Source organism: Choloepus didactylus, chromosome 13 (assembly GCF_015220235.1).
Source record: "Choloepus didactylus isolate mChoDid1 chromosome 13, mChoDid1.pri, whole genome shotgun sequence".
Classification (NCBI taxonomy): Eukaryota; Metazoa; Chordata; class Mammalia; order Pilosa; family Megalonychidae; genus Choloepus; species Choloepus didactylus.
The window spans coordinates 51150327-51177534 of NC_051319.1; the positions used below are offsets into that span (position 1 = coordinate 51150327).

Below are 27208 nucleotides of genomic sequence, written 5' to 3' on the forward strand. Positions count from 1 at the left end.
ACTAGAACTGCCTCTGCCTAGCAAAATAGTAAAACAGAAGCAATACTGGATTCCTGGAGGGATTGCAAAGATTAACGCCACTCTTAAGGATTTGAAGAATGCAGGGGTGGTGATTCCTACCACATCCTCATTCAATTCTCCTATTTGACCTGTGCAGAAAACAGGTGGGTCTTGGAGGATGACAGTGGATTATCGTAAGCTTAACCAGGTGGTGACTCCAATTGCAGCTGCTGTTCCAGATGTGGTATCATTGCTTGAGCAAATCAACACATTACCTGGTACCTAGTATGCAGCTATTGATCTGGCAAATGCTTTTTTCTCAATTGCTGTCAGTAAGGACCACCAGAAACAGTTTGCATTCAGCTGGCAAGGCCAGCAGTTTACATTCACTGTGCTACCTCAGGGGTATATCAACTCTCCAGCCATATGTCATAATATTGTCCTTAGGGATCTTGATCATTTCTCCCTCCCACAAGACATCACACTGGTCCATTATATTGATGATATCATGTTGATTGGACCTAGAGAGCAAGAAGTAGCAACTACTCTAGATTTGTTGGTCAGGTATTTGCATGGCAGAGGATGGGAGATAAATCCAACAAAAATACAGGGGCCTTCCACCTCAGTAAAATTTCTAGGTGTCCAGTGGTGTGGGGCCTGTCAAGATATTCCTTCTAAGGTGAAGGATAAGCTGTTGCATCTGGCCCCTCCTACAACCAAAAAAGAGGCACAACGCTTAGTTGGCCTCTTCAGATTTTGGAGACGACATATTCCTCATTTAGGTGTGCTACTCCAGCCCATTTACCGAGTGACTAGAAAAGCTTCTAGTTTTGAGTGGGGACCGGAACAAGATGAGGCTCTGCAACAGGTCCAGGCTGCTGTGCAAGCTGCTCTGCCACTTGGACACATATGATCCAGCTGACCCAATGGTGCTGGAAGTGTCAGTGGCAAATAGAGATGCTGTTTGGAGCCTTTGGCAGGCTCCTATAGGAGAATCACAATGCAGGCCCTTAGGATTTTGGAGTAAAGCTTTACCATCCTCTGCAGATAACTACTCTCCATTTGAGAAACAGCTGTTGGCCTGCTACTGGGCCTTAGTAGAGACAGAATGCTTAACCATGGGTCACCAAGTTACCATGAGACCTGAGTTAACTATCATGAGCTGGGTGTTGTCTGACCCACCAAGCCATAAAGTTGGGCATGCACAGCAGCACTCCATCATAAAATGGAAATGGTATATACAAGATAGAGCTCAAGCAGGTCCTGAAGGTACAAGTAAGTTACATGAGGAAGTGGCCCAAATGCCCATGGCCCCCACTCCTTCCACCTTACCTTCTCTTTCCCAGCCCACAGCTATGGCATCTTGGGGAGTTCCTTACAATTAGTTGACTGAGGAAGAGAAAACTCGGGCCTGGTTTACAGATGGTTCTGCACAATATGCAGGCACCACCTGAAAGTGGACAGCTGCAGCACCACAGCCCCTTTCTGGGATGTCCCTGAAGGACAGTGGTGAGGGGAAATCCTCCCAGTGGGCAGAACTTTAAGCAGTGCACCTGGTTGCTCTCTTTGCTTGGAAGGAGAATTGGCCAGAGGTGCATTTGTATACTGATTCCTGGGCTGTTACTAATGGTTTGGCTGGATGGTCAGGGACTTGGAAGGAACATGATTGGAAGATTGATGACAAAGAAGTCTGGGGAAGGTGTATGTGGATAGATCTTTCTGAGTGGGCAAAAAACATGAAGATATTTGTGTCCCATGAGAGTGCTCACCAGAGGGTGACTTCAGCAGAAGAAGATTTTAATAACCAAGTGGATAAAATGACCCATTTGCTGGATACAAATCAGCCTCTTTCCCCAGCAACTCCTGCCATTGCCCAATGGGCTCATGAACAAAGTGGTCATGGTGGTAGGGATGGAGGTTATGCATGGGCTCAGCAACATGGATTTCTACTCACCAAGGCTGACCTGGCCACAGCCACTGCTGAGTGCCCAATCTGCCAGCAGCAGAGACCCACACTCAGTCCCCGATATGGCACCATTCCCGAGGGGATCACCCTGCTACCTGGTGGCTGGTTGATTACATTGGACCATTTCCATCATGGAAAGGGCAGCAATTTGTTCTTACTGGAATAGACACATACTCCAGATATGGGTTTGCCTTCCCTGCACTACATGGACTTACAGAATGCCTTATCCACCATCATGGTATTCCACACAGCATTGCTTTGGACCAAGGAACTCACTTCACAGCAAATGAAGTGAGGGGATGGGCACATGCTCATGGAATTCTGTGGTCTTACCATGTTTCCCATCAACCAGAGGCAGCTGAGTTGATAGAACAGTGGAATGGCCTATTGAAGACTTAGTTACAGCACCAACTAGGTGGCAATACCTTGTAGGGTTGGGGCAGTGTTCTCCAGGAAGCTGTGTATGTTCTGAATCAGTGTCTACTCTATGGTGCTGTTCTCCCATAGCCAGGATTCATGGGTCCAGGAATCAAGGGGTGGAAACAGGAGTGGCACCACTTGCTATCACTCCTAGTGATCTGCTAGGTAAATTTTTGCTTCCTGTCCCTTCAAGCTTAAGCTCTGCTGGTCTACAGGTCTTGATTCCAAAAGGAGGAGTGCTTCCACCAGGAAACACAACAATAATCCCATTGAACTGGAAGTTAAGACTGTCACCTGGCCACTTTGGTCTTCTTATGCCTCTGAATCAACAGGCAAGGAAGGGGATTACTGTACTGGCTGGGGTGATTGATCCTGACTGTCAAGGGGAAATAGAACTACAACTACACAATGGAAGTAAAGAAGAGTTTTCATGGAATACAGGAGATCCCCTAGGGCATCTCTTAGTACTACCATGCTCTGTGATTAAAGTCAATGGAAAACTGCAAGAACCCAATCCAGGTAGGACTATCAATGGCCAAGAAACTTCAGGAATGAAGGTTTGGGTCACCCCACCAGGCAAACAACCATGGCCAGCTGAAGTGCTTGCTGAGGGTAAAGGGAACATGGAATGGATAGTGGAAGAAGGTAGTGATAAATATGAGCTATGGCCATGTGACCAGTTACAGAAATTAGGACTATGATGACATGAATATTTCCTCCTCATTTTGTTATGATTATGTTTTTATTTGTCGGTAAAGCAAATATCTTTGCTTTCTTCTCTTATTCCCTTATCATATGGCATAACCCATACTGTTCATTTTGCTGTATTTAAGCTAAAGGAAATCAATTTTAAGAGCTAATGTCACCCAAGGACTTGCACCCTATTCTGGAAAGATTTAGTGCGTTTCCAGTTGTACGCTGCACAGCAGAGTATTGTTAGGCAAAATATATGTCTGTTATTGTTATCTACTTAGAGATAAAGCATGGTTTTAGGTGATGTGTATAACTGCCAAGTTGACAAGGGGTGGACTGTGATGGTTAGCTTCATATGTCAACTTGGCCAGGTGATAGTACCCAGCTGTCTGGTCAAGCAAGCACTGGCCTAACAATTGCTGTGAGGATGTTTGAGGCTGCTTAATAAACCAACAGGCTGGTTTATTAAATCATATCAATTGACTGCAGCTGTGACTGATGACTCACCAAAGGGCGTGTCTTCCACAATGAGAGAATGCAATTGGCTGGATTTAATTCAGTTAATCAGTTGGAGACTTATAAGCGAGACAGATAGAGGACCTTCACTTCTTTGGCTGCCCAGTGAAGTGTTTCCTGAGGAGTTTGTCAAAGTTGCCAGTTTGTTTCCTGAGGAGTTCGTCGGACATCTTCCTTGGAGTTGACAGTTTGCTGACTGCTCTATCGAATTTGGACTCATGCATACCCACAGTTGCATGAGTCACTTTTATAAATTTTAGAGTCATAGATACCTCTCATTGATTGTTTCCCTAGAGAACCCTAACTAATACACCCTCCTTTGTATTCCTATTCCCATGGCATGGGAATTTTCACATAGTATTCGTACGTCTGTTTATTTTCTCTCTCCCTGAGGATGAATTATTCATAAGTGCTTTGAGGACTCTCAGAGCTGAAATCCAAGTGTAGAAAGGAGGGAAAATCACTGAACTGGAAATAATTAGAATTTGGGGTCAGGTCTAGCTCAGCTATTAATGTGCTTTGAAATATTGGACACGTCACTCTCCTTCTCTGGTCCATTTTTAATGAGAGGTTTGGATTACAATTACACAATTGTAATCTGAATCTACCATGTTCTAATTCTACTCTATGTTTTCCCACATTCTTCTGCCATGTTTAGAGGGTGTGTTCGCTGGTGTTCACACATTATCACTCCCATCTTCCTGTCATTCCTTTGCTCTCTCTTTAGGGCTTCATCTAAAATTATTGTTCTCAGTCATGATTTCTCTGTGGCACTTTAAAAAATACTGATGGCTGGGCCCCATTCCAAGGGATTCTGATGTTATCAGTCTGGTGTAGTCCTTTAGCATCGGTATTTTTTAAAAGCACCCCAGATGATTCTAATGTGCAGTCAGACTTGGGAACCACTGACCCAAGCAGTGGTTCTCAAACTGTGGCCCCCAGAGTGGCAGCAGCAACACTTGGAAACTTGTTAGAAATGCAGATTCTCAGGCTGTACCCCAAATTTGCAGAATCTGAAACTCCAAGCTCTCTGGGTAATTCTGATGCAGGCTAAAATCACTGCCTCTTCCTGATTTTTCCTTCCTGAGACCAACAAATAGTTTCAGAGCATTAAACTTCTGGCTATTTATCTTTAAAGATATTCCTCGAGAAGAGCAAAATCATCTTCAAAGCAGTTGTTTATGGCATCCTTACATCTCTCAAGGAGGGAGACTGCTTGGCTGGATTGGAGTAAACATGTTAAAAAAGATCTTAGGTCAGCAGCAAGTGGGCATACCACTGATTGGCTGATGGAAGTGAGAGAAAATAGTCTACCTAAAAAATGAGAAAAATTGAGAAAAAATGAGAAAATTGAGGCATAGACAGTTAAATGATTTGCCCACGGTTAGTATGAGGTGGAGCTGGTATTTGAACCCTCACTCCAGGGACCGTTCTCTTGACCTTTATTCTGCAATGTCTTCTGACATCATAGTTTGGATGAGGGTAGTCGCAGAATTAATAGGGTAAGATGGATTGGTTACAAAAAATTTAGAAAGTAGAATAGATAACACTTGAGAATTGAGTGAATTTGGGGAAGGAATGGACAAGAAGGTGTTGAAGATATCACCTAGTTTCCTCTTTGTACAGGTGGTCCACTCAAAAGTATTAAAAACAGAGGTGTTGTGGAAGGGAAATTAAAGGATTTGAAAGACACATTGCATTGAGGAGCCTGAGTGGAGATGTCGAATAAAGCAGTTGTTATTTAGCTATGGAGCACAAAAGGAAAGAGAGTCCTGAGCACATGGAAGGCAAGTGAAGCCGTGGGAGCAATACAGAATGCCTAAGTAGGGTGAGCACACTAAGGGAACAGGCCTGGACCACACCTGAGGAAATATCTAGAAGAGAAGAGTAGCCACTATAGGAGATGGGGAAGACAGGTCCAGAAAAGTACAGGGGTAAAACGAGGAGAGTGTGATATCTGCAAAGCTTACAGAAAGGAGTGTTCCAGAAGGAGGGAGGCTCAGCAGTGTTAAAAGCTGACATAAAATCTTTGCTGGCTCAGAAAGAAGGAAGTGAGGTAGTGACCCTCCCACCAAACCACCACCAACTCAGTTCCTGATGGAAGTTTAACACAGCAATACTGTGACTTGATTTTTATTTTAAATGTTTAGATCACTATCCTTCCCCACTCCCTACCCATATTGCTTTCCTTCTGTGAAGCTAAGTGTGTAAAATCAGACATCACAATTCTCTTGCTGCCTCAGTAGGAAAATGCAGAATATGAAGACTAGTGCAGTATATGCATTGAGTATTTTGTCCCTGTAAGACCCCAAACAGCCATTTTCTTTCTCTTTAAAGCTTTGAAGATCCAAGGATGCTATAAATTCCATAGCCTTCCCATGTTTGTGACCCACATCTTCCTATTAATATTTTATTAATTGGCCAGTATATATGACATTTTCCTTTGGACACAGATTTAGGGTGAGTTGATGTTTGTAGAGCTTTTGTTGTTGTTGTTTTAAATAGACCTGCTAATGGGATCTGTGCCTGGTTTTGGTAGTCTAATATGAAGCATTTCATTTCTGTGTAAAGATTTGGGGGAATGACTACATAGTCTAATCATTCTGTGCATTTGGGTAACTTCACTCAATTTTGTCCCCTGACATTTGGAGATAGGGTTTCTTTTCCCCTATACTTGCTCCCTCCCAAGCTCCCTCTCCTTTCCCTCCCCTCCCCAATATTTGTCTTTATTGGCTTGGAAACAAATTGCAATGTGATTTTCCACTTGGTTTCTGGGGGAATGGAATTTTAGGAGGTTTTTTTTTTTTTTTTAGCTTCTTGCTGCATGTGAATAATGAGGAAAACTTACCCACTAAGACCCAGAATGCATCGTGATCTCTGCCTCCCAGGCCTGAAGTCCAGGTGCTAGGCCAGTATGTGAAATAAGACCCAATCTAAAAGAACTGAGGAAGTAAGGAACTATTGTGGGTCTTAAAAGACTTGGAGACTTTCTGTTTTCCCCTCCTTAGTGCCTCTGTACTTACGAAAATGAAATGATGCAGGGCTCGGCCAATCCTGTTTGGCACCTGATAGGGATAGTGATAGTTTGAGGTAAGATGATTAACTAGAGGGTAAGATAGCAGAGAGATATAGCGCCAGAGAGGTTTTTGGTTTTTTTTTTTTTTTTTTTTTTCGTTATTTGATAACTTTGAGAACTACCTGAGTTTAGCTCCATTTAATTCTGAGCATCCATTTCTGAGCTTTAGCAAATATAAGTGCTCCAGGCTTTGCTTGGTCTACCTTGAAGTGTAAGTAGTCTCAGCTCTCCAGGGCAGTGGGAGGATTAAATTGAGGAAGAAGAGAAAGCATCTCTGTGCATACGTCAGCTCTTGCACTCTCCTTCCCCACTACAGATTAAGGCACAAGCCAGGATACCTCTTGGAGGAGCACGGGGGGTCATTGCTTCTAAATAAATACCGAAGCAGAACCAAGCACTCCTTTGTGGCTAGAGAAGCAGGGAGAATTCTAAGTTGCCTGTGAACTCCCCTGAGTTGCTGACAGACTGAAGGTGGCAGAAGGTGGAGAAGAATAAGGCTTTCTGGAGACCAGGAGCACGTGAGCCGTGTGGAGGCATTCTGTAGAAGGGTACCCTGCTGCAGGACACTCAGCCATCGGTAAATAGGAAGAGGGAAGAGAAACTGTATTTCCTGAGTACTTTGTAGTACCAGGCACTGTGTTAGGCAGTTTTCACAGATATGATCTTATTTCAGAACTGCTCAATGGGACAGACATGGTTGTACAACTTTGCTTATGAGGAAACTGAGGCTCAGAAAGGTTATATGATTTGCTGATAGACACCCAGTTAGGAAATGACAGAGATGGGATTTAAACCTAAATCTGACTTCAAAGTTCATTCCCTTCCCTGATATCCTGCTGCACGCAACTACTCCCTGCTCTGCATTGTAGAGAAAGGGAGATCACAGTGGACCCCTCCCTCATTTTCAGTCTGCACAATGGGATTGGGGGGTGCTGACCCTGATTCTGGATCCCTGGATGGGCACATGACCAGGCCTGGCAATGGGGATATAGTACTCCCTTGGCCACCATGATTGGATCAGGGTCAGGCAGATGACCTTTCTCTTGGGATTGCTAAGCTTATGGAACGTAAGCCTGGAACTGCCAATACATATCATTGCCACCATAAAAGAACAGCCAGTCTGAGAATAAAGCCCGCAAATGGAGAGCACAGAGGAGAGATGGATTTCTGACATCATATTATCACCTCTTTCAGCTTGCACCTGAAGCTAGACCTACCCCGGAACTTTTCATTTATATAGCCAGTTTTCTGTTCCTTGTGCTCCAAAGAACCCTGACCAATAAGGGCACTGCAGAGGAGAATTTTTAAGATATTTTCATTGTCTCTGATCTTTGGAAACTGATAATTTTTATGAGGGAGATGATACACACTGCTGAAAGAGGTAAATAACCATGGAGTGCTGCATTAGTTCCCTAATGCTGTCATATCAAATCACCACAAATTTATTAACTTACAGTTCTGTAGTTCCGAAGTCTGACAAGGGTCCCAGAGGCTAAAATTGAGGTGTCAGCAGGGCTGCATTCCTTTCTGGAGGCTCTAGGGGAGAATTCTTTACTTTTTTTCAGCTTCTAGAGGCCACCCACATTTCTTGACTTAGGGTTTTGTTTTTTTTTTAATCCATGGTCAAAGCCAGCAATGTAGCTTCTGTCATCGTATCTCTTTCTCTGACTCTCTTCGAATTTTAAGGACCCTTTGCAATTACAATGGGCTCACCCAGCTAATCCAAGATCATCTCCCTATTTTAAGGACAGCTAACTAGCAACTCAATTCCATGTACAACCTAATTCCCCTTTGCCATGTAATCCAACATTTTCACAAGTTCCGGGAACTAGGATGAAGGGCATTATCTTGCCTAATACAAGTGCCATCATAGCAAGGAACATGCTTCTTTTATAATTGCCTATTTGCATGCCTGCTTCTCCAGTACACTATGACCAGCTCTTGTTTTTGATTTTGTCCCCAGTGTCTACCATGGTGCTTATCCCATGGTTAGTAACAATTAAAATTTCTGATTTTTTTTTTTTTTGCTACAGACTATCAGGGAAAGGGCAATTAGGTAGGGGATCAAGAATGTCTTTTTGGGAAGTGACTGTCTTTGTTATTTCTGTATCTTCAACACCTAACACTATACATTTTCAGAAAATGTTTGGGGGTGAATAAATGAAACTGGGACCTTATAAAATAGGGAGCATTTAAGGATTAGAATAAAAAATGTGCAAGGTGTACCAGGAAAGTAATGATGAGGGTAGAGGATTCATAGAAGGAGGACTGGCTTTATGAACAGGCAGGGTCTGGCTGGGTTACAGCCAACCTTGGACATGACCCAGGAAGTCTATTGACAATGAGAAACCCCCAGTGCCATGGCACAGCCCCCATGATACCACTCTCTCCCTTGGTGATCTCATCCAGTCCCAGCAATACCTTCAATAGGCTGATGACTCTCAAATGTATATACTCAAGAGTTGACTTCTCTGAACCCCACACTCACACATCCAAGTCCCTACTTGATTTGCCATGCAGATATCTGAAAGGCATCTCAAACTTCACCTATCCAAAGCCAAACCCCAGATTTTCACAACCCTCCTCCTCCCAACTTCCTCTTTCCCCAGCATTCCACAGCTCAATAAATGGAGATACTCCAGTCTCCAACTGTTCGGATGAAAGAGCTTCAAGTCAGCTTTCCCTCAGAACCCACATCCAACCCATCAGCAAATCCTGTCTACATATTTAAAATATTTCTAATATTCAATTACTTCTCAAGACCTTTGCTGCTAAGCCTTCTTTCATCGTCTCTCAATCGGAATTACTGTAATTGCTTCCTAATGGACTCCCTCATTTCACTACTGCCCCCTTATTCTCAATAAAATAACCAGAGTAATCTTATTAAAATTTTAGTTAGACCTGGGTTCAAAATCCTCTAGTGGCTCTGTATCTCACTCAGAACAAGAGCCAAAGTCCTTACCACAGCCTACAAGTCCCAGGAATTAGGATGAAGGGCATTATCTTGCCTAACACAAGTGCTATCATAGCAAGGAAGATGCTTCTTTTGTAATTGCCTATTTGCATGCCCGCTTCTGGCCCCTGCTCCCTCCACTACCTGTCTGCCCTCATTGCCTGCTACTCTCTCATGTGCATGCCCTGCACCAGCCACACTGCCTCCTTGCTGTTCCAGCCCTGCTCCTGCCTCTGAATTTTGCATTACACAGTTCTTTCTATATAGACTGCTCTTTTCCCAGATGTCCCACTCACTCACTCATGTATCCAGTCATTCACTTCTTTCAGGTCTCTGCCAAAATATCACCTTGCCAGGAAAGCCTTCCCTGATCACCTAGTACCAAATAGCACCCCCCTCCCTAGCACTCTATCCCCATACTAGGCTTTATTTTTCCTTGATTTACCACCACCTTATTTACTCCATGCTTATGTGTTTATTTGTTTATTGTGTGCCCTCCCCACTAGAAATGCGAGCTCCAAAATGGCAGTGACTGCATATTTTTTGCAATTTGTTTTCAGTACCTAGAACAGTAGCTGGCACAAAGTAGGATCTGGGATAAATATTTGTTGGATGAATGAAGAAATGATGGGAAATGGGTTAGGAAAAATTACCTGGTAGTGGGTAATGAGGTGGCTACAGACAGCAGGCAAGAGAAGCCAGGTTCTTGGAGGGGGAGTGTGGAAAGGTAAGGCAGTGTGGAAGAAATTTCCAAACAGGAACCTCTTCAGTATGGTGGAATGGGTATTGGAAATGAAGGTGAAAAAGAGTTAAGTTACTTGACAATTTTTAGGTAAGAGAAACAGGGAAATGAGGGTGCCTCTAAGAGAAAGGGGGCACTAGTATAGGAGGCTCATTTGGGGAAGATAGGGGCTCACTTCTGGCTAGATTCCATTAGGTGTTTCTACAAAACGACCACATGGATGGCCTCTTTCAGGGGAAAGGACAGAGACTAGGTGTGTAACTGCCTTTTTTTCAGGACTCCTTCAGCGCCCTGATGTGTTAGGTGTGTTGGGTGAGCAGGAGACCCCTGTGCTTGCATGTACCACAGTCTAGTGATCATCAGATGTGCCTGGTATGCGGCTTAGTTCAGAGGGTAGTCAGACGGGGTGTTTGTTCTGCCTGAGTGGCAGCATGCTTGGAGCTTGGCATGCTGGGAGACAAGGTCAGATGTAGGAGGTTCTAGTGATGTCGTGAGTAGGTGGACAGAAACAACTGACCCAGCAAAGGAAGATCAAGAGCGTGTGTTTACCACTTTGGTTTTTGTGTGTGTGTCTGTTTTTTGTTTTTTTCATTTTGATGAGGATGTTTGAGATTTATCTAGCTTTCTGAAGATAGGAAAATATTTTGTAGAAATTCCTGTTTCATGTGTAAAGAGTGATTGAAGCAATCTGTAGCTTTAAATCCACTGATATTTGGACTGTACTAGCAACTCTGACTGTTCAAGAATGTGCTACCTCATAAATCTTGCTTAAACACTTGCTATCCTGTTACCCCAGTTGAGATTTCTCTTAAGCAGTTTTACCAGTTAAATATTGACAGAGTCCTGTTTTGCCACCACTCAGAGAAGGAGATTAATTTGCCTCTTCTGGGAAGCTGTTAATATGAGTAGAAAACCTTCCTATGTTCTTGAGTGAGGATAACATGGCCCCTGTGATGCAGGTTGTGGTGACTGAGGGGAAGAGTCAACTCCCTAAGCCAGAGCAAGTCCTCAGATGCCAAAGTGAGGACAAACCATTGACACAGAGCACCTTCAATTACCAGGTGAGTTCTGCTGCCTGACCTCGTGCCAGTTCCCTTCAGGTGGTACTTTTGAAAGTGGCAATGACTCGTCTTTAGCTTGGCACCTATAAAAACAACAGTTAAGAAGGCCAAATTATACTTCCATTTAAAAATGCACACCTGTCTCTCGTCCCTCAAAACTCCAGGGAATGGGGCACTGACTGGTTTTCCCTGCAGGGCACCTTCTCGCTGCAGCTGTCTTTCTCTCCATCTGGCTTGGGGCAGGTGTTTGATTTATGATGTGTAACATGAATAGATTCCTAGTGGACATGTTAGCTTGGGTAAATATTTACCTGAATTTCTGATTTTTTTTTTTTAGGTGAAAGGACAATTTTCATTTTTGCTTGAGTTTTGCAACCTCAAATGAGGTGATGTAACATAGGGTTGTAGGTTGTAGCTTTGTTATCTCCATACATCATGTTCACACTGACATTGTCATGGTCTAAACATAAGTAATCCATTAATATCCAACTTTCTACTCCTGAGAACTGCCTGGGAAAGTGACACTTTGCTGGAGCAGGAAAGCCATGGTCTTCCGAGTCATCTCGTATTCAGGTTTGCTAATGACGCTGTTATGCAAAATACCAGAAATGCATTGGCTTTTATAAAGGGGATTTATTTGGTTACATTTTGAAGGCCATGAAAATGTCCAAATTCAGGCATCAACACAAGTATACCTTCACTGACGGAAAGCCAGTGGCATCTGGAAAACCTCTGTTAGCTGGGAAGGCATGTGGCTGGGGTCTGCTGATCTCAGGTTATGTTCCAGCTCCTCTCTCAGCTCCTGTGCATTCTTCAAAATGTTGCTCTTGGGTTGTTTTGTCCTCTCTTAGCTTATCCAGAGCAAAGTGTCAGCAAAAGTCTGCTTTCAATGGCCATCTCCAAAATGTCTCTCTTGGCTATAGCACCTCCTTCTGTCTGTGAACTTTTTATAGTACTCCAGTGATTCAGTTAAGACCCACCCTGAATGAGTGGGGTAACACCTCCATGGAAATTATCCAAAGGTCTCACCCACAGTTGATTGAGTCATATCTCCATGGAAACTCAATCAAAGGATTCTAACTTAATCAACACTAATATGTCTGCCCTCACAAGATTGCATCAAAGAACATGGTGTTTTGGGGGACATCATACATCCAAACTGGCACACCTGGGATCATGCCCCTTTGAAGTCTTGTTTTCTATCAAGCATTGCCACAAGCCAGAAATCTTCACCATGGCCCCAGGTCTTATTCTCAACTTGCTGGAATTTTCCTTTTAGACTGGTTCCTTTCAAAGGCATTCCCCTCCTCTCCTTTCTCTCCAGTTCACTAGCATCAACTCAGCTTCACAAATTCAGGATGAGCCAGTGACCTCAAAGAACCCAACAGCAATCCCTAAGACAAGGAAAAGCAAAGCCGGACTACCTGCTTGGAAGAGTGGGAGAGGGGAAAATACAGGGAGAATCACTAAATCACTCTCTCAACAAATTATCCTCACACAGGGCAAAGATTCACCTCTAGATGCTATGCAACTTCATTCAGGCAGTGCTGCTACTTCTCCATTTATAAAATGGGGCCCCTATAGGGTTATTAGAGGAGGTAAATATCATAGTGCCTCAAAATGAATGAGAAATCAGTAATTCAGTTACTCACTGTTTCAGCAAATACTACTAAGTGTCCATTAAATGACAGGCACCAGGGATAAAGCAGTATGTCCTTATGGGCTAGGCATTCTAGAGGGAAACTGAGGATTGAATAAAAAGGAGCCAGCAAGCCACTTAAAGTCAGAAGGAGGAAACTTCTCAGCAGAAGAAACAGCTACTTGTAAAGCCTCTAAGGTGGAAACAAGCTTCACACCTCAAAAACCAGAGACAGCCCACTGCGGCTGGAGCCTGGAGGATGAAGCTGAGAGTGAAGAGGGAAGCAGGGTCAGATCATGTGGGACTTTGTAGGACAGGGTAAGGAGAATCTGGGTTTCATTTTAAGTATAGTAGAAAGGAATAGCGTATTCTAACTGCCATTTTAAAAGATCACTCTCATTTGGTCTGCAAGAGAAGAAGTAGGAAGATTGGATTGGAGTGTAAGACAGTCATTTAGGAAATAGAGTATGTGGCTTGGACTCTACAAATATGACTTTTCACTTCTGGTCAGAAACGAGTCTTAACTGGTTCCCAATAGCATCTGTATGTGTGCATTCAGAGAAAGACATCTTCCCTCGTGATCTATGTGAAGAGGTCTTTGTGACCCTTTTAAACATCCAATGCTTTTAATCTTTGGGTCATCTATAAATCTTGTACTCTTATGGGTCAAAGTCATAGACTAATAGGATTCTAGAGCAAGAAGAAGGGGAAAGAGCTCATATGGTGCATTTCTTGCCTCAGCCTGGCTACATTTAGGCCTTTTACTTCAGATGAATGTCTATTATTTATTTTTTATGTTAACAACTTTATTGATATATAATTTACATGCCATTAAATCCACCTATTTAAAGTGTACAATATATTCAGAGAATTGTGCAACCATAATCAGAATTTAATTTTAGAACATTTTCACCACCCCAACAAAGAAACCCCATACCCATTAGCAGCCACCCCCTACTGACGCTTTCTATTTATTTGTTTGTTCACTCTTCATTCAATATATTTATTGAGGGCTAACACTGTTCTAGGTGCTGGGGACAGAGTAGTGAACAAAACAGACCAAGGCCCTGTCCTTGTAGTTTAATTTCTAGTGAAGCTCAAACGATTTAAGCATAAACAAGCTTGGGCTTTGGGATCTAATTATTTGAAAGGGACTTTATATATTTTCTGTTGAAGTGCAAGCCCCACCCTGTCTTTGTGAGATGAAGCTATAATACAGAGGGATTACTTGACTTTTTCATCATCAGTCCCTAGATCCTAGGTCTTAGACTTCCATGTTCTTCTCACCACACTGTGCTAATGGAAAAGATATTTGAAGCCCACAGAACTGACAGACATGACATAAGTTAACACAGCTTTTCGTAGTTATGGTAACTTTTACGAGATGTTGGTAGATCTTGTAATGAAAGCACCCAAGGAACATGGAAGAGAGGGAAAAGCAAGATGCGGTATTTGAGACTTCTTTTTTATACCATAGTCTCTTGCTTGGGTGAGCTTCTACTAAGTCAGACTTCCAAGTTACAGCAAACAGTGTGAGCAAACATATATGGCTTAGTGAATCTTTCACAGACAGATCTCTTTTGTTTTCTTCAAGGGGCTATGAAAGCTGCTTTCACAGAGCGCAAGTCAGGCAGTGAATTTTCTGTTTTAGTTTGAAAGTTTAGCATGTTATTTTAGGTTCTCAATGCCTTCCTGTTTTGCCTTTCCCTCACAAAGTGCAAGATGAACAGCAATTTTCCATCTTGAAAGCTGTGCAAACGTTATACCCTTATGGATTTCAGGGAGGTGGGTCTCTGGACTCCTCATGTGTTCACCTCTGAGCCTTTATGAGATAGTTTGTGTTTCCCTCTGAGGGCTCCACGCAGACTGGACTAGGGATAGGGTTTTTCACTGGTGTGGGGGATAATTACAAAATTGTGTTTATTAGAAATGCATACTCATAGTCACCCCTCTGGGGCTTCTAGCTTTGCAGTCTGGAAAAATTGCTTTCTCTGGTGTCTCCACTTGGCCCTGATGCTGGATGCCATAGGACTTCCTGTACCCTAGGGTCAGAAATTGCTCGTGCTGCCTGCATGTTATTGGACCACCGAACCCCTGCCAATTACCCTCTGCCTTTGTCACCACTTCCTCCTCCTTTCTAAAACCTTGGAGAAAGCAATGGGGAACTAATGAAGGCAGAAAAGACTAGGAAGATCCAAAATATGCACTGAGAAAAATAAAAGGTTTACCTTCTAAAATGGAAATAAATTAAAGGGGAAACATTATAGTGGCTTAAAAGTGAAAAGTTTACAAATTAGAAGTAAACTTCGAAATTTAAAACTGTTTAGAAAGAAATATGAAAAATCTGTGGCAAATCTCCACTCTTCCAGCCTTCCCTAGAACATCCCCTTATCCAATTACCCCTTTCTACTAGTACACACACACACACACCACACACACAAACACACACACACCAACCTGCTAACAAATGCAGTCTGATAATAAGTGGCAGCTAAGGATCTAATCATTTCCCAAATGAAGCAATGCAAGATTTGGTGCTTTGTCTCTAGTGTTTATGATTCACAAGGTGTCAAAGCGTACACACTGCAAATGGGAAGAATAATGTTTCCTGACAGAACTCTCTTTGTCTGCAGTTGTTTGCTTAGAGATGACCCTTGTTACATCCATGAATCCTGGGAATCAAAACCCTCTGGTTCTTGACCCACACCCTGCCAAAAAAGTGTGATTATAAAAAAACAATTTTATTGAATTGTTTTATGAATATACATAGCTAAAGAGAGTGAGGAAAACTTTTCCCAGAAAATCTCTCCAAATGAGAAAGATTTGGAAAATATGAGAGAAAATTTAGTGGTTTGAAGGATAGATTCCAAGTTCCTACATCCATCCAAGAGGACTTCCAGGAAGAGACTATAAAGGGTGAAAGGAAGGTGGGGGTCAGGGAAAATTTAACGGAAAAAAAAAAGAATCCTTATATGGAATGTCCACTGAGTGCTGAGCAGGACGAATGGAAAAAACCTTTTACCTCTACACATTTATGTGAAATGCAAGAGCACTAACAAAAGAAACTCTTAGAGAAAAACCTTAAAACATCCTTAGGATTAGAGCAAGAGATAACCTCAAAGAAATGAGAATCAACTTGGCATCAGATTTTCAATTGACATATCCATACAAAATGAAAATTTTATAGGAAAGCATTACCCAAACCAGTTAAAAAAGGGTAGAAAAAAACAGGGGAAAACAGTTGAAGAAGGGTAGAAAAAACTATAACCAGGGGAAAATTAGAAAAGGTACCCAAAGACCTATACCACAGAAAGCAGAAGCTCCTCATGTTTTCATCAGTTATAGCTGCCAAACTTTTCAAGAAAAGATAATTTCTATTTTTATAAACTGTTAAAAATTAGGAAAAAAGGAAGCCTTCCTAATTTAGGACATGAGGCAAGCATAACCCTAAGCCAAATGAGAAGAGACCTGCACAGAAAAGGAAAATTGTAGACAAATTTCATTTTTGACGATTAAAAATGCCTAAATAATATATCAAAAACCAATTCCAAGTATATATAAAATGAATAATAACTCATATTGCTTTACCACTCCATTTCCCATCTTCCTGTAGTTTGAAAGTTATATTCTCTTTTCATTCTTTTCCATTCGTTAGTTAGTTAGTTACTTGGCACTTTTAAGACTATGCTTTTTACATTTTTTCCAGCATTTTAGTTATCCTTAGCAGAAGGGTTCGCCTAAATTATGTAGCCCACTCTTCATAGAAATAGAGGTTCTAGAATCTGCATTTTTTGGAGAAAAATAATTCAGTGCCCTGTTTAATGTCACAAATAAACATAAGTTCTAAATTAAAAGCAATATTAGGAAAAAAATTGAAGAATTTTTTGTGTCATTATCTTGGACAAAAGTGCTAGTTAAGATGAGGTTAGGAGATATTTTTTTCCCGGAAAGACACACAACTCAGAGGCTCTAAAAAAAGATCAGTAAACTTGACCACATACAATTTTAACTTCGTTTACATTTAACTCAAATTTACATTTACAAATGCACATTAATTTGACTAAGGACATAATCAATAACATTAAAAGACAGGAGGCAGACTGAAACAAGATATTTGGAGACCATATAACACAGAATAATACCCATAATATGGAGAGAAATTTACATATCAGTAAGAAATTGACAATAAATTGGCTCCCTCCCAGAATGAGCCAAATATATCAACAAGGAATTCACAGAACATAAAGTGTAAATGATGCATAAAGTTAAGAAAATAAGCAACTTCACTAATAATCAATGTTACTAATAACTCACTGATAATCATGACTAGACTAGGAGATAAACTAGCAATGGCATCCACTGCTAATGTAGCAAAAATTTAGCCTTTAGCTGGCATTTTATCTCTGGGTATTTATCCTACAGTATATTCCCACATGTTTACAAAGATACTTATTTGGGAATCCTCAGTGTCCCTCATAAGGTGACAATGCATCTGTGAACGTTGGGATGGATTTATATATGCTTCAGGGAAATATCACCAGGATGTATTAGTTGAAAGAAATGTTTGAGTTTTTATTTACGTAAAAAAATCTCATGTGTATTTGTGAATACATGTTTGTAAATGCCAATACAAGATGAGAAAGACACACAACAAATTGTCAATGGTTGTCTCTGGGAAGCATTTGAGAGTTGGATGTGGGTGAGTAGAGACTTCCGTGTGTTTCCCTTCTTACGTATTTCTTGAATATTTTATAATGAATTGCAGTCATGCATTACTTTTATATAAAGAAAAAATTGTGTTTCATAGGTTGTGAGATGTAATGAAAGGAGCCCAAGTTTTTGAATCAAATGAACCTGGCTTCTATAATCCTGGATGTTTCTTGCTGGCTTTGGATTTTAGGCAAGTCATTCAAGTTCTCTGATCCTTCATCTGAATGTCTTCATCTTTAAAATGAAGGTAATTTTCTTAAAAACATGCATGCAAAATGTCAAACAATGCTTTGCACATAGTAGGTTTTCAATAAAATTGCCTATGTTCCTTCAGAGGTAAGGCAGAGTTAAAAGTTGGGAATAATAACTTAGACTTCATTTGGTAAGCAGAAGAGCCACTGTAAAATCTTGAATTGGAGAGTGGCTTGAGCCAAAAGACGTTTTAGGAAGATTAGTTTAACAATTCTAAAGAGAAAAACAAATCCATTGGCATAGCTTTATTTTTTCTTCAGTCTACAGGGTGACAATGTAGAATTTTAAACCTTTATGATGCACTATTTGTCCTTCACTTTCAGATATGACCTAGCTTAGGATCTGGGCAAAAGAAAGTGCCCCAGGGAAGCCCATGGCTGTGTAGCTTTATTTTATCCTCTCACAATCAGCACGATGGCTGGGCTCCAATGGAATCAATCTCTCTAATTCCCTTTCACCAGGATTGTCTCATTTTCTTGCAGATTTCTAAGCTACCAATGCAGATATTGGAGTTCTACCAATTATTCCTTAGTAAGCCAAGGATGCTTTGAAGGTAGACCTGGTTGAGTTAGAGCACAACATTTCATTATCACAAATATTCCAGAAACATTTCTCAGTGTTAGGATACACTTCCTGTGTTTCCCTGGAAGATAACTGACTTCTGGAAGGATGTTGTCTCATGACATGTGCATGTCTACCTAGCTGAGTCCCAGAGCTCCTAGACTGGTCATTCAGGGTAACCCTTACATACCAATTCATGCTGCCCTAGAAAATAACACTTGTCTGTGACCCACTCAATGAAGATAATAGTAGCAATAATGACTAAATCTGTACAATATATTCAAGTTTGCAAAGGCTTTCTTTCTACATGGGGCTGCAGTGTAAGATGGGAGAAACCAGGCAAAGCTCAGAGGTCTCCCGGACTCCTCTCACCTGGATTTTGCACAACTTCCTTGCTGGTCTCTCTGCCTCCTCCCTTAACCTTGCTGCCCTGGACAGTCAGATTTTTTTTTAAATTCATTTTTATTGAGATATATTCACATACCATGCAGTCCTACAAAGCGTACATTCAGTTCACAGTACCATTATGTAGTTGTGGTTCATCACTGTGCCAGTTTGAATGTATTGTGTCCCCCAAATGCCATTATCTTTGTGGTCTTGTGTGGGGCAGACATTTTTGGTGCTGGCTAGATTTGCTTGGAATGTGCCCCACCCAGCTGTGGGCAATGATTCTGATGAGATGTTCCCATGGAGGCGTGGCCCCGCCCATTCAGGGTGGGCCTTGATCGGTGGAGCTATATAAATGAGCTGACTCAAAGAGGAAAGGGAGTGCAGCCGGGAGTGATGTTTTGAAGAGGAGCAAGCTTGCTAGAGAGGAACGTCCTGGGAGAAAGCCGTTTTGAGGCCGGAGCTTTGGAGCAGATGCCAGCTGCCTTCCCAGCTAACAGAGGTTTTCCGGAGGCCATTGGCCATCCTCCGGTGAGGGTACCCGATTGCTGATGTGTTACCTTGGACGCTTTGTGGCCTTAAGACTGTAATTGTGTAGTGAAATAAACCCCCATTTTATAAAAGCTTATCCATCTCTGGTGTTTTGCATTCTGCAGCATTAGCAAACTAGAACAATCACCAAAATTAATTTTTAAACATTTTCATTATCACACACATAAAAATAATAAGGATAAAAATTAAAGTGAAGAAGAACAATTAAAGTAAAAAAGAACACTGGGTTTCTTTTTTTTTTTTTTTTTTGCCCCCATTTTTATACTCATTCATCCATACACTGGACAAAGCGGAGTGTGGTCCTTATGTCTTTCCTAATCACATTGTTACCCCTCATAAGTTACATTTTATACAATCATCTTCAAGATTCAAGAAACTGGGTTGTAGTTTGATAGTTTCAGGTATTTACTGCTAGCTATTCCAATTCATTAGAACCTAAAAAGGGTTATCTATATTGTGCATAAGAGTGCCCACCAGAGTGACCTCTCGGCTCCTTTTGGAATCTCTCCGCCACTGAAGCGTATTTCATTTCCTTCCACATCCCCCTTTTGGTCAAGAAGATGTTCTCCATCCCACAATGCCAGGTCTAGATTCCTCCCCAGGAGTCAGATCCCATGTAGGGGGGAGGGCAGTGATTTCACCTGCCAAGTTGGCTTAGCTAGAGAGAAAGGGCCACATCTCAACAGTCAGATTTAACTTTCCAAGATTCCATGTCACTCAGAGAAAAAGTCCAAGTACCTCAGCCTGGCAGGTCACCCTAAAAGCCAACTTTATTTCCTGCTGCTTCCTTCTATAATCATTTGTTCTCTTAGTCCCTTTACTATTCCCAAAAGCATTCCAGGCACATTCCTGTATCCTAGTTTTGTTTATGCTTTTCCCCCTGTCTTCTGTTTACGCCCTTTCCTTCCACTTTCCTTAATAATCCTTACTTTCAAGTTCTAGTTTAGGTAATACCTTCTCCATAAGGCATTTATGGGCTATTCTGGCCCACTCCGTCTTCTTCTAGATGCCTACAATTGTTAGCTATACTTTCCCTCATTTTGTCTTTCAAGCCATTGTCTTAGTTTGTCAGAGCTACTTTGACAAATACCACACCATTGGTCGGCTTAAACAACGAGAATTTATTGGCTCATGGTCTGGAGGCTAGAAGTAGAGGCAGTAGGCTCTGGTGAAGCTGTCCTCCATCACATGGCAATATCTTTTCTTTCTGGCTTCTTCTGACTTCTGGCATCCACTCCCCGGTGTCCGAATTTCCTGTTTTTATAAGGCCTCCCATCATACTGATTAAGAACCAACCCTGATTCAATTTGACTGCACCTTAACTAATAATAACACCTTCAAAAGGTCCTATTTAACAATGGGTTCCCCAGTAGCCTTGTTTCTTGAAGATGCTCATATAACTATATAGCTTACATGGTGTGACCGTGTGATTGTGAAAACCTTGTGGCTCCCACTCCCTTTATCCAGTGTATGGACAAATGAGTAGAAAAATAGGGACAAAAAATTAAATGAACAATATGGGGGAGGGAGGTATTGGATGTTTTGGGTGTTCTTTTTACTTTTATTTTAAATTTTATTCTTATTTTTATTTTTTGAAGTAACGAAAATGTTCAAAAATTGATTTTGGTGATGAATGCACAACCATATGATGATACTGTGAACAACTGATTGTACACTTCAGGTGATTTTATGGTATTTGAATATATCTCAATAAAATTGCATTTTAAGAAAAGCCAATGTTTGGGGTGATGTAAAAGTTCTGAAATTGATTATTGTAATGGTTGCACAACTCTCAATGAATAAATAATCAATTGAGCCATACAAAAAAAAAAAATGGGTTTCACACCACAGGAACGAGGATTAAGGTTTGAACATGTATTTTGTGGGGTACGTGATTCAAACACCAGAAGCCATGACTTGTGCTTCTTTGATATTCTAATCTGAGAACAAGGTAGATGCTAAGTAAATGAATAAATGTGTGAATGAGTGAATGAGTCTGTTGTCTCCATTCCTCTGTGGACCACTATCTCACCCTGATGCTTTTTTCCTAAAAGGACACATAAGGGCTAAACTGCAGGGATTAGAAAAGTCAGCCAGGGACGTCATACTACCCTAACTGTGAATACCACAGGGCTGATCTCCATGGCAACTGAATTCTCACCTCTCCCTGACCTTGTTCCTTCTGCCAAGCTGTCTCGTACAGTGTCTGAACTCCCTAATAACACCATCGATTGTTTCTCTCACCTTGCCTCTCTGGTCTGCTTTCTGGCTCAGGATGGGGGACACAGGAGTGCCTTGAAGGCAAAGTTTTCCCATCCCCCAGAGATGAATCTAATGCCTGTATCCTCTGAGGAAGGGTAAAGGACTGGAATAGGTTGAAACATTGGTCCTAGAAGAGCCAGGATCAAGCGTTGAAGTCAGGAGCAGAGTAAGGAAAAGAGCAGACGTGAATGTATGAGGAATAATGCCTTTGGACGCTACAGGGAGGGGAAACAGGAGCCTCGGCGTTGTCTGATGTCCCTTAACTTCCTTCTAAGCACCGAGAGATGAATTGTTTCCTTCCGGACACTCTGTCCACAAACTGGATGTTGGTCTGCATGGATGTGGTGGTGGAGTAGAACTGAACAGGCTTTTTCTAGGCAGAGAAGGAGTTACAAAGAGAACAGACATGTCTACCCAATAACTTAAGCATTTCGACTGAAAAAATAAACACCATACAAATCACTAATCATCAGCAAGTGTATTAGCCAGGTCCAGGTTCAAATTAACACTGCCTTTCCATATGAATGGTCACCTGCTTTAAAAGTTCAACTTAAACTGCAATTTCTTGGTTTGTTTTTCATTTTAAGTGTTTATTAAACATTATGCATTGTGTTGAACATTGTTAATAGAAAAAAACATTTTTACCAAATTTTTTGTGAATTTTATCATAATGTATTCAGGTCTACACCTGAAAAGTGCTCTAGTAAATATGAAAATATGGATTTTAGATCCACTGCTTTAAAATTGACAGGCACACAAGGATAAGCAAAGATCACAAAATGGGAATGTAATTTCATTAATATAATTGAGCTGGTGCCCCGGCGAAGTAGCACATTAGAAGAAAGAAGAAGAAACATTTTTAGAGACTGCATCCGAAATCAAGGAGTAGCTAGGAAGTTATTAACCAACCAGAAGATGCAACTTGGCTAAGAAAAGCTTAAAGCAGGAGCTAAGTAGTGATTTAGGGGGAATTGTATATGCAAGCAGCAAAGGCCTGGGGAACTGTAGCTTGATAGATATGCTGGGTAGAATCTGAGCACAAGCAGCTGATGAATTAAAAAAAAAAAAAAAAAAAAAGGCTAACATCTTGCTGTGCTCCTGACAGTTGTCAAAATGTGAACTGTGTCAATGTCACTGTGTATTTATAACTTGCTTACCTATGCTACTATATATAAATAAAATATTCATATTTAAATATTTATTATATTTCTTTTCATTTTTCAATTAAAAAGAGTGTTTGTCCTCTAAATGGCCTGATCATGGGCTGAACAAAAAGGCATATAGGTTGCATGGTGACCACAGAGAATATGAAGGGAAATAGAGATTATACAAAAGAGTGTCTAAAGCATGTATGTACAGCTTAAGGAATAATTAAAAACTGTGTAGCCATAGAACTGTCTCTCAGGTCAAGAAGTTGGACCTTACCAGCATCCTGGAATTTCCCTGTTTGTCTTCCTTACCACACTGTAGATCCTACCCTGAGCTCAGGAAGATAATATCTCATAGTCTTCTAAAAGCCCTATAATTTTGCCTTTTACGTTTAGGTTTATATTTACCCTGAATAATTTTTTGTGAATGGGATGAAGTAGGAATCAAACTTTTTTTTCCTCATGTGATTCTCAATTGCCCCAATATGATTTGTTAAAAAGCCCGCCTCCAAACTTTGCTTAAATCAAATATCCGTTTGTGTATGGATCTGTTTCTACGCCCTAAATTTATTTATCCTGCTTTAAGGAGACACTTTAAAAGTTCCTTAATTTAATCCTCTGATTGTATTAGCTGCTCTTTCTTGATCCTTTACTGTGCCCATGGCCCTCGCAATGTTTAGCCATCTTTATTTAGTCTTCACAATAACCCTACATGGGTGCTCCTTCTGCTTTCCCCATTTTACAGATGGTTCAGAGATGAAGTCACTTGCTCAAGGTCACCCAGCTGGTTAGTGACTACGCTGGTTTGGAGCTGTTATATATCCCAGAAAATTCAATGTTCTTTTAATCCATTCTTTTGGGGTCCGACCTATTGTGGATGGGACATTTTGCCTAGGTTCTTTCAACTGAGATGTGACCACGGCCCATTCAATGGGTCTTAATCCTTTACTGGAGACCTATGTGAAAAGGATAAAAGACAGTGAAAGCCCAGATTGCTGAGAGAGAGAAACGCCCAGAGATGTTTGGAGATAGTCACTGAGATCAGAACCAGGAGAGGAGGGCCAGCAGACATCTCCACGTGCCTTCCCATATGATGCCTTAATTTGGACATTTTCACAGCCTTAGAACTGTAAAGTTGTAACCTAATAAAACCCCATTGTTAAAAGCCAGCCCATTTCTGGTATATTGCATTTTGGCAGCTTTAGCAAACCGAAACAGTGACATAGGGAGGTTCCAACAGAGGACTGCCAGACTGCAAACTGTGTGCTTGTGGCTGTACTCCGAAGCCCAAAGACCTTCCACAGTGATTCCCAGCAATCTTGTAACATCTCTGAAAATTTGGGACACAATCTTTTAGGTAAAAACTTTAACATCATCCAGCCCTTTAAAGACGCAACTCGCTGTCTATGTCTGTCTGCCTGGAGACATCTCTGCTGATTGAAGTCTAATTCTTTGTCTATTTAGAGAATCAAATATCAGTCAAGCTCCCAGGCAGCCAAGCCCCAGGCTCTCAGCCGTGTGCTCTCGCCAAGGGATCTTGGCTACATCTGGGGTTTTCTCAAAAGAGTCTGATACTTGATACTCATTCTTCAGCCTAGTGTTCAACCTGTAATATCTTCCTGAGTCCACATAGGGAGCTGATAGTGCAGTTTTTCCATCATGTGCAAAGAATGTTTCATCATCAGCCCAGATTTACTCTTCTCAGGGGTGTCGGTGAGAGATGGCCGCCTGCAGAAATGGGAGAGCTGATTGGAGGATTAGCAATGAGCCCTCAGATTGACATGCAAAGCTTGGATCACCAAGCAGGGCTACATTTCAAAAGCGATAATTATACAAGGCCTGTTTCAGAGCTGAAATCTGGTTTATAAAAAAGGAATCTGTTAGGGGCAAAGCCATTCACACAGAATTCATAAAATCCTTGATCGTGAAATATTCTCAGAATGTTGGCAATCACTTCTAGGTAACCCCACTTTCACAATAGTTGCCAAAGCTGCCAGACAGGCTGGTATGAAAATGCTTAAGTAAGGTCAACAAACAATGTGGAAGTTCATTGCCATTCTCTGAAATATCTTACTGACTCTGCATATGAGGAATTTGGATAATCTTTCCTGCTGCAAAAACACATGTCAGGGAGTCGTCATCACTCCCTTGTGCCATCCACACAACATTGCCTCATACTAACATAGCCCCCATGAGGTTCTGTGGTGCCGGATACAACATATGGCTATGTTGTTTAAATGTTTTACAGTTATTTGTCCTAAGGCTCCCAACTTGAGATATGATGGCTAAAGGCCAGAAACGTTTTGGAAAGAAGAGCTCGTGTTTCATCCCGGAGTCATTGCCATGCCTGGTGGTCTCCAGCAACACATCTGTAGGTTTACAGACAACCTGTCGACAATAACATGACATTAGCTCTTAGCACAGGTGGTGCATTCTGCTGGAAAATGTGGTAGGCAATGGGAGGCCACTGCTTGGGCATGCGGTGATCATTCCCTCTTTCTCAAGACTCAAAAAGATCCTAGTTTCCTTGATGGGTGTGATGTACCTGGATTCACTGACCTTTGGTGCCACTAGATTCCTCATTCCAAGTCTATAAACATGAGGGTGCTTTTACTAGCCTTTTTAAATTGTAACTTTTTTCCCTTTTCACTTTATCAGAATTTGTCACCATGATCTGAATGGGCTCCCAAAGTGACCTCAGCTGATTATAGGAGTCTTGGATTTATTTACAAGAAGGGAAGATGTAGATTCCCTCATGGCAAAATCCTGAACTGTGGTGATGCCTCCTCTTCAAAATCAGCAGGCTAAGTGTTTATTTCAGAATCTCCTGGCACTGGAGACAGCTGGGAAAATGAAGAAAGAATACTCAATTTAACATGTTCTGGACTTACATATAAATAGTTTCATGAAAAGACATTTCTCAAAGTCTGAATTTTTGCTGTGAGTTCCAAAAATTGCTGGCAAAGATTGGTTCACTATAAGTGGGACAAAGGAAAATCAGTAAAAACCTATAATGTCATATTTTGGAAGTGATCTTTAACAGATAGTGTCTAAATTTATAGAGGATGTGTTGGCAGCTAGGAGATTGGCATTGATTAGAAAATCTGGGAGAATGCAAGTTTTAGACAGATAGCTGCTGCGATGTTTCTCTCTCATTTTGCTGATCTGAGATATGGTAGCAGAGAGGCCTAGTCTTCTGCTTGCACTTCTGAATAACAATCTTTCTGGGAGCACTGGGAATTAAGAGAGAGAGAGAGAGAGAGAGAGATGCTCCGATGTATTCTAAGATCAAATAATGAAGGAAAAAGGCCCATGTCTGGAAAACAGATTGAGGTGGTCAGGATGGCTGACGCTGCTTCCCCCCACCCCCAAGCGTGTGCTAGCTGAAGCATGAAGCAAGGTGGAATCCGAAGGAGAGCATGTGAAGCCAATACTAGGCTGGTTGAGATGTGAAGCCAGATGGCGATGTCCTCCTCCACCTCAGCCCATCCCACCCCATTACCATTTGCAAGGACTTCTGGGAAGTTTCCCACTGGCTTCTCTGAGTGGATTTAGCATTGGCTCCACCTGTGTGAGTCCTCCCCTTCAGTCTGCCTCAGCCTTCACTCCTATTGCTGAAGGTGTCCTGGCCTCTGAGGTGTATGGTCAGGACTGCCTTGGAACCAGGATTTTAATAACAAGATCAAAGGCACAAGGACATTCTTCTAGGAAACTTCTCCCAGGAGGTGGAATCTATGTAGAATAATTATGGTATGGTGCTTCACAGCTTACAAGCTGTTTCCACATCCAAGAGGGCAGTGACTGTCCTAGTGGACATGACTCTCTATACCCAGCCACAGCCTGACACTGAGTAGGTGCCAAATACATTGCTGAATTTGTGCATGTACAAAGAAATCTATCATTTAATTTGACTTTGTGTCTTAATCATTTACAGAAGTAGCTAGAGCTGTTTCATTCATTGCCATTTTATAGTCAAAGAGATTGAGTCTTACAAAGAGTAAATGCTTTCCCCTAGTACTCAGGTTGTTAGTTTACTGCATTGGAGCCATAACCGAGCTATTTTATTCCAAATCTAGTGTTCTTTTCGCTACACTAAAGAGAGAGAAATGGAGGAGACAGAGGCTAAAGGTAAATTTAGTCAGACTTCTAAGGAAATGGATGAATTTCCAATTTTCTGTTATTAGAGAGGGTGGGGGGTTGGCCACAGTCTGACTCCAATACAGTTCTAGAGAGATGTGGTGGTTTGAATCTGTCCATACCCCAGAAGAAC

The 27208-nt window shown here is 41.5% G+C and overlaps 1 long non-coding RNA gene across 1 annotated transcript; it reads left to right on the plus strand.

Moving 5' to 3' along the window:
- The first annotated feature begins 11279 nt into the window (after positions 1 to 11279).
- Positions 11280 to 26764, plus strand: LOC119508310. The gene is made up of 3 exons (XR_005211448.1): positions 11280 to 11427; positions 17874 to 18023; positions 25597 to 26764. It is a non-coding gene; the product is annotated as an uncharacterized LOC119508310 (long non-coding RNA).
- The last annotated feature ends 444 nt before the right edge of the window (positions 26765 to 27208 follow it).